The sequence below is a fragment of the Schistocerca nitens genome, chromosome 5 (genome assembly GCF_023898315.1).
Source record: "Schistocerca nitens isolate TAMUIC-IGC-003100 chromosome 5, iqSchNite1.1, whole genome shotgun sequence".
NCBI lineage: Eukaryota > Metazoa > Arthropoda > Insecta > Orthoptera > Acrididae > Schistocerca > Schistocerca nitens.
In genome coordinates this window covers 504,228,023-504,234,022 of record NC_064618.1, presented here as the reverse complement: position 1 = coordinate 504,234,022, position 6,000 = coordinate 504,228,023, and the positions used below count along the sequence as shown (strand labels likewise).

The following is a 6,000-nucleotide window of genomic DNA, read 5'->3' as shown; positions in this document are numbered from 1 at the left end:
CATACTTAACCATTCCTTTTGTTCTCCACAATTAATTGTTAAGGCTTTCATACATTCGCTAATTTAATTAAATCTTGTGTCAACCTGTTTGCATTGTTCGCTCATCTCTGTCACTATCGCACTTCGAACTACAGTGTTAAATTTAGCCAACAATTCGGCCTTGTCATATTGCTGATTTCTTTTCAAGTTTCCAGGTTACATAATCTGTCATCAAAACTGCTAAGAATTGGTTGGAGCACTGTTTTGTTCTCTTCCTGAAATTTATTATTTTGAGTCTGTGATTTATTTATTTCTTCCCTTAGTGTTTTACAATTTTCTTCCTGCAATCTTTACCCATTTCTTTCTGTGAGTTTTCAAACATCCCACAAATTGATTCTAACAAATTTACCAGAATGGCATCGTTTGACACCATATCATTACTCACTGAAGGTGCTGTGCATTCTGGCTGTTGAAAAGAAATTGATGCAAAACCAGATTCTGATATATCTTCTACTGGTTGTTGTAATATTTTGCATGACTGAGGCGACTTTTGTAAGCTTTCACAAGACTGTTGCGACTTATCATCGACAGACTCAACTTCAGACTTTGCGTTTTCATTACCCATCATTTGTTTTGTTTCATTATTGGTTAATCATTTTGGATCCGTGCAGTTACCTGAAGTCTCATGTAAACCATTGGTTGTTGCTAATTGCTCAAGGAGGTTTATCTCATCCTGTACCCACTCATTATTTTGTAACACTTTCTGTAGTCTTGTGCTACACTGTTGTGTCAAACATTATTAAATACTATTTCTTTGAAAAACGAAATTGCTACAATAACCAAACAGAAAAACTGTACTATTATGCTTGCAAATACTCATCAATTAATGAAATCCACACAGAATCTCTACTATTATGCAAAATATTAACATAATAAAGTAATCGATAATCGTCACAAGAGCAAAATTCTATAAACTGAACATAAAATTTTAGATCAATTGCCTGAAAAAGAAGTAAAACATTAGTAAAATTAGTGCAACAGTATTTTTTGCTTTCGAGAGATCCATTACTATCTGACTACAAATTACCAAAAGGACCAATGAACTATGGTGGCATAAAACGTTGACATACAGAATTTCCCCATTATGTGTTTCTGTATGAAATTTAGCCCAAATTTTCCTCCCACTCCATAAAATGTCTATGTATTACAAAAACTATATGCCCACAAACTGGTATCCAGATTAAACTCGTATGCTAACCTTTGACTAAACAGAACATAATTTTAACTGAACTGCGACTGGTCTGAATAAAACTTGTGTTTACATTAAATGTGCAACTGAAGTAAAACAGTTATCTGTTCATAACAAAAATTTCTACTTACCTTGCATCTTGACAATGCTGTTACAAATTTATCGAAAACAAGCAGACAACGGCTAAGCTAGATTTCTATATTTAAATAAAATTTCTAAACAATATTCAGACTGTTGCACACAACATGGTGCAATGTGGTAATGCGTAACGATACAGCTTCTTTAAACAGTGGGATAGGGAGAGTAACTACTTCTATGAAATGATATTCCCAGACATGATTTTAGAATGAAGCATGTATTCCAAAACACAGAGTAAAACTTTGTGTGATCTTCCCACATAATGTTGGTCTGAACAGTACTATGCTTAATAAAGTGACAATGATTTAAAAAGGGTTCAGCGTTAACAGAGAATTTCTATAAAAACGAAACAGCTTAATCAGTTCATATGTTAATGCATGACTCAGGGAAGTGGGGTGGTCTTTCTCTCAGTTCTGAGCAAGTGAACAAAGTTAACTAGCTGACAATAGTCATTGCAACAAATAGCCGCGCAGTGCTGCAATCTTACCTCAAACTTGTTCTCTTGAGAAAAAAAATTATTCGAAACTGATATTCTTTTCGCCTTTTAATATATGCATTGGATTCATCCTAGCTGTCCTTTACAAGCTGGTCAGAGTGGCCGAGCGGTTCTAGGCGCTACAGTCTGGTACCGCGCGACCGCTACGGTCTAATCCTGCCTCGGGCATGGATGTGTGTGATGTCCTTAGGTTAGTTAGGTTTAAGTAGTTCTAAGTTCTAGGGGACTAACGACCTCAGAAGTTAAGTCCCATAGTGCTCAGAGCCATTGGTCCTTTACAATAAAGTTTTCTTTGTCCAAAAGATACAATCACAGGTCAACATAACACTGCTGAATAGGTTCATCATCTATCAGACTTGAACTAGGAATGTATCAGACTGCACAGAGGCAAAGAAAGTTTCACAATGAGTACTAAGATTGTTCAACAGTAACATAACTTGCTCTCTCTTTCTCTCTGATGTGCACTTCGATAACTTACACAAATCAAAATGAAACACCCATCTTACACTTTATGTCAATTCAAATTTCATCCTAAACCGGTATTCATAACAAGGCTGCATCAGTCATAAGAAATATAGTGTTTTGCACTTAGCTGCCCCATGTTCTTTGTTTCATCAAAGTACTGAAAGACGTTTAAGTTTCATTTTACTATCATTTGTAATAAGTGCAACCATCTAACAAAATAAATTTGCCATGAAGCACAGTAATGAGCCCCTGTGAAACGATGCGAAACATCTCTGTAAAACATATGAAGAAATTAGACCCATTGTGAAGCTATCTTGTTCTGATTTCTGATGCCACTCCCTTTCTCCCACTTCACTTCACCAACCAGCACATGAGCAACAGACAGCAGCAATCTGTCGCTTTCAGTACCACTGTGAACGTGTGTGGGGCTACAAAGCAGCGGTGAACCAGTCGATTGCGCACATGTGTGGAAGAGAGTCAGCTCTTACGAGCAGATCAGTGAACAGGCCTGGTCTATAACCATTTGGACAATATACAGAAACAAAACGCTTTAAAGATCTGCTGTCAGTCTTCCTTGACATTCAAGTTGCCATTGATTGTTTTGGAATGTGCAAGTATGCACTGCTCCAAATGCTTGTAGTTCACTCAAATTTGGGTTCCTTCCATATTGTACCATTGGTGAAATTTCTCCATCTACAACTAATGGAACACTAAAATAAATGATAAGAACAGGCATCATTACTGCATTTGATCAAAACTGCTTCCCAAGTTTGCGTGTGATAATCATACAATGAGCCTTTTCAACGACAGTGTGATTTAGTCACTCCGCCACTGAGGTTTGCTCTGAAGCATGTACCTTACGGTAAACTCGAACTGCAGGCTCTTTTCATTGAAGAACCTCATAATTTAATTTGAAATATATTCACGACCATTGTCATATCTGATGATTTTCCTGTTAAAACAAGCAGTAGCTATTTGTACTTTAAATTACTGACTGTAATTGGAGGGTATAAGGTGCTGTAATGTGCGTATAATCGCCTGTGGAAGTTACTATGGTGTATTTCTTTCTACCAAAAGAGACTGGTGTTATAGGACCAAGCACATCTGGTCATTTGCCTCAAATGCGAGATAGAATATGTGTTACCTGTGTTTGTTTACCTTCTATGCAGCACAAATAATTATTTACAGGTTCAGAAAACTTGTATTTGTCCAGTCCCGCTGCTAAATGACCAAGTTCCTACAAATCTGCAAAGTTCAGATGTCTGAAGCATTTATGTCACAAGTTTATATCCCTGTCTGACACACAAACACTTGTAGTAAGTCTGAACAAAAGGGTTAACAAACCTGAATCTTTTCTTTGATCAACTGCTATAACTATCATCTTTTTAAATTGAACCCGCTAAACTTTCAAAACCAATGCGATGTTCAGCCATTTCTAATTTAGATGCTGACAATAGATTATTTACTAACATGGCACTGCAAGAACACCTTTTCATTTCCTTTGAAATTTTTCCACAGACAGTATTTTCAACAGAAACTATACCAGTCTTTATGGAAAATTATATTGTATCTGTTTTCGCATCATTAATTCCCACATTCTCGTCAAAGGAACATTAACTAAATGTTCTGTTGTCTCTGAGTGTAGAAACCACTCTAGTTTGTCATCAGAAAAAGTTGCAGCATCAGCTGAGAAAAAAAATCTTCACTTCCATTTGTTTCTTGCAAATTAGTCGCTATGTTTTCGTGATAATTTCGTTCTTTAGTGTTCCCTAATATGACTTGCATTCCTACGGCTGAAACGAGCACATTTAGACTTGCAAGATAAATGCTGTAGACGATGGCAGTTTGTTTAATTAGCATTAAAATTACGTTTTGCTTCCTCATATAGTAGGCTGCGTTTTACAAAGCTCAACATTAGTTCCTCACTTAACGAGGTTTTCAGAGCAGCAAGAACTTTGTTTTCTGTAGACATTGTTGGTAACAAACTGCACACGGTATGTTTCTTCAATATTAGCTCCAGATCCTTTCACATTACATTTATCGAACTCCAGAAAATGATTTTTAAGTGTGTGGCTATCGTCATTTACATTAAACTTCATTTTCAACGAAATTTTTCGTACCGGTAATAAAAATTCATTGGGCTTACCTTTCCATCAAAAGCTTGTATAAATGAATGCCACAAGTCGTTGGCAATTTTCTTGTCTTGACATACTCCAAGTAACTGTGTGAAATTTATTAGCTTATTTGCGACTTAAAAGAGAATCAGTCCCAAATTCCCAATAGCTTTAGTTGGCGTAATAAAGCAACGATACCCCTGTACTTGTTTCCTGGGCCATTATGGTAGATTGTGTATTGAATTATGAATTCGTTTTTCCACCGCAATTATTGTCGCACTGTAAAACCTGACTCTACGATCATAACCTCTTGTTATAGCTAGAAACTTCTGTGAATATTTTCTAGCTACAAAACTGGGAAGCTTCACTTAGACAAGTAATAATAATTAATCAGGTATTGCAATTACGCCTCAACCAACGTCTAAGTAAGATATTACACAACGATTACGCACAGAGAGAAACGCATAGGCCTGCTGTGTAACGTAGCAACGAGAGAATATCAAAGAATTATTATGAAATTGTTCATACTTCAACAAATATCCTCCTAAAAACTATACTAAATTACATAAAACCATGAGTCATCTGGAATTACATTATTAGTCAGCAAAATCAAGACCAGGAAAATCAAGACTCGATTAACTTGATTATTTAGACTGAAAAGTTACTACTATTTGGCAACCCAGCATCTCAAAATGTATAATTCTCTCGGCCACCACCATATCTCGTCGGAGCATGCCAGCACATACGATTATGAATCATACTTCGAAGCAGACGAACCTACAACCACATCCTGTGTCAATGTCACGTGCCGACGTGCGTCATTATTCAGTGCATTACCCGCGGAAGATATTAATACTTTCACCAACGATGTTACATGTGCATTTTCTACCGCCAGGTATTGCAGTGAGCAGAGTTGAAATCCAAGCCACATTGTGTCAACCGGTTGAATTTCATCAATACCTTTATTAGTGACTTACACATAATATTTTGGACATAATTTGGATGTTACTGTGCGTCGGTATCCTCGTTGCTCAGATGAGCTGCGCCTTAACGCTATGCATCTTCTCACACGTAAATGCAATGGGGGGAAGTACGAATTTACGCCTGAAACATTTGTACGGAAACTGGGGGGGGAGAACCTGGTTAGCAGTGTGTTGTATATAAAGACGGGCACAATTCGCAATAATACTGGGTGGCTGGCCACGGTCACCAGATATATTAGGTGGAAGCAGTCTCGCTGAAAGTGGTGAGTACTTTTGTAACATTTTGATGTAACCAGTTCAAGCTAATTTGCTGTAGAAATAGTTAATAATACACGATAGAAATGATTTTACTGTAAGTGGGTAGTGGAGATGATTTTGTGTGTACAATCAGTTGAACATTCATCATTCAGATTTGTTCGTGACTGACTACTCAGTGGTAGGCAGTAGGGCCTACAATTGGCCTAGAAATATTTGAACATCTCTCGCAGCAGAAGTTAAGTTGATATCGGAGACTCTGCAGTTAGTTTACATGAAATCTGTACAAACATTCGGGTAGTCGTTAAAATGATAGTAAAT

General features: G+C 36.9%; 1 protein-coding gene across 5 annotated transcripts in view; it reads left to right on the top strand.

Moving 5' to 3' along the window:
* Window positions 1-5,190: 5,190 nt before the first annotated feature.
* The window catches only part of LOC126259508 (cyclic GMP-AMP synthase-like receptor), a 96,810-nt gene continuing 96,000 nt past the window's right edge, over window positions 5,191-6,000 (top strand). For 2 of the 5 annotated variants that reach the window (XR_007546525.1, XM_049956358.1), the window contains exon 1: window positions 5,196-5,687. The gene's annotated coding sequence lies outside the window, so the exon portion shown is untranslated. Of the gene's footprint in view, window positions 5,688-6,000 lie in introns of all 5 variants that reach the window. The other 3 variants (XM_049956359.1, XM_049956361.1, XM_049956360.1) reach the window with 3 other exon arrangements.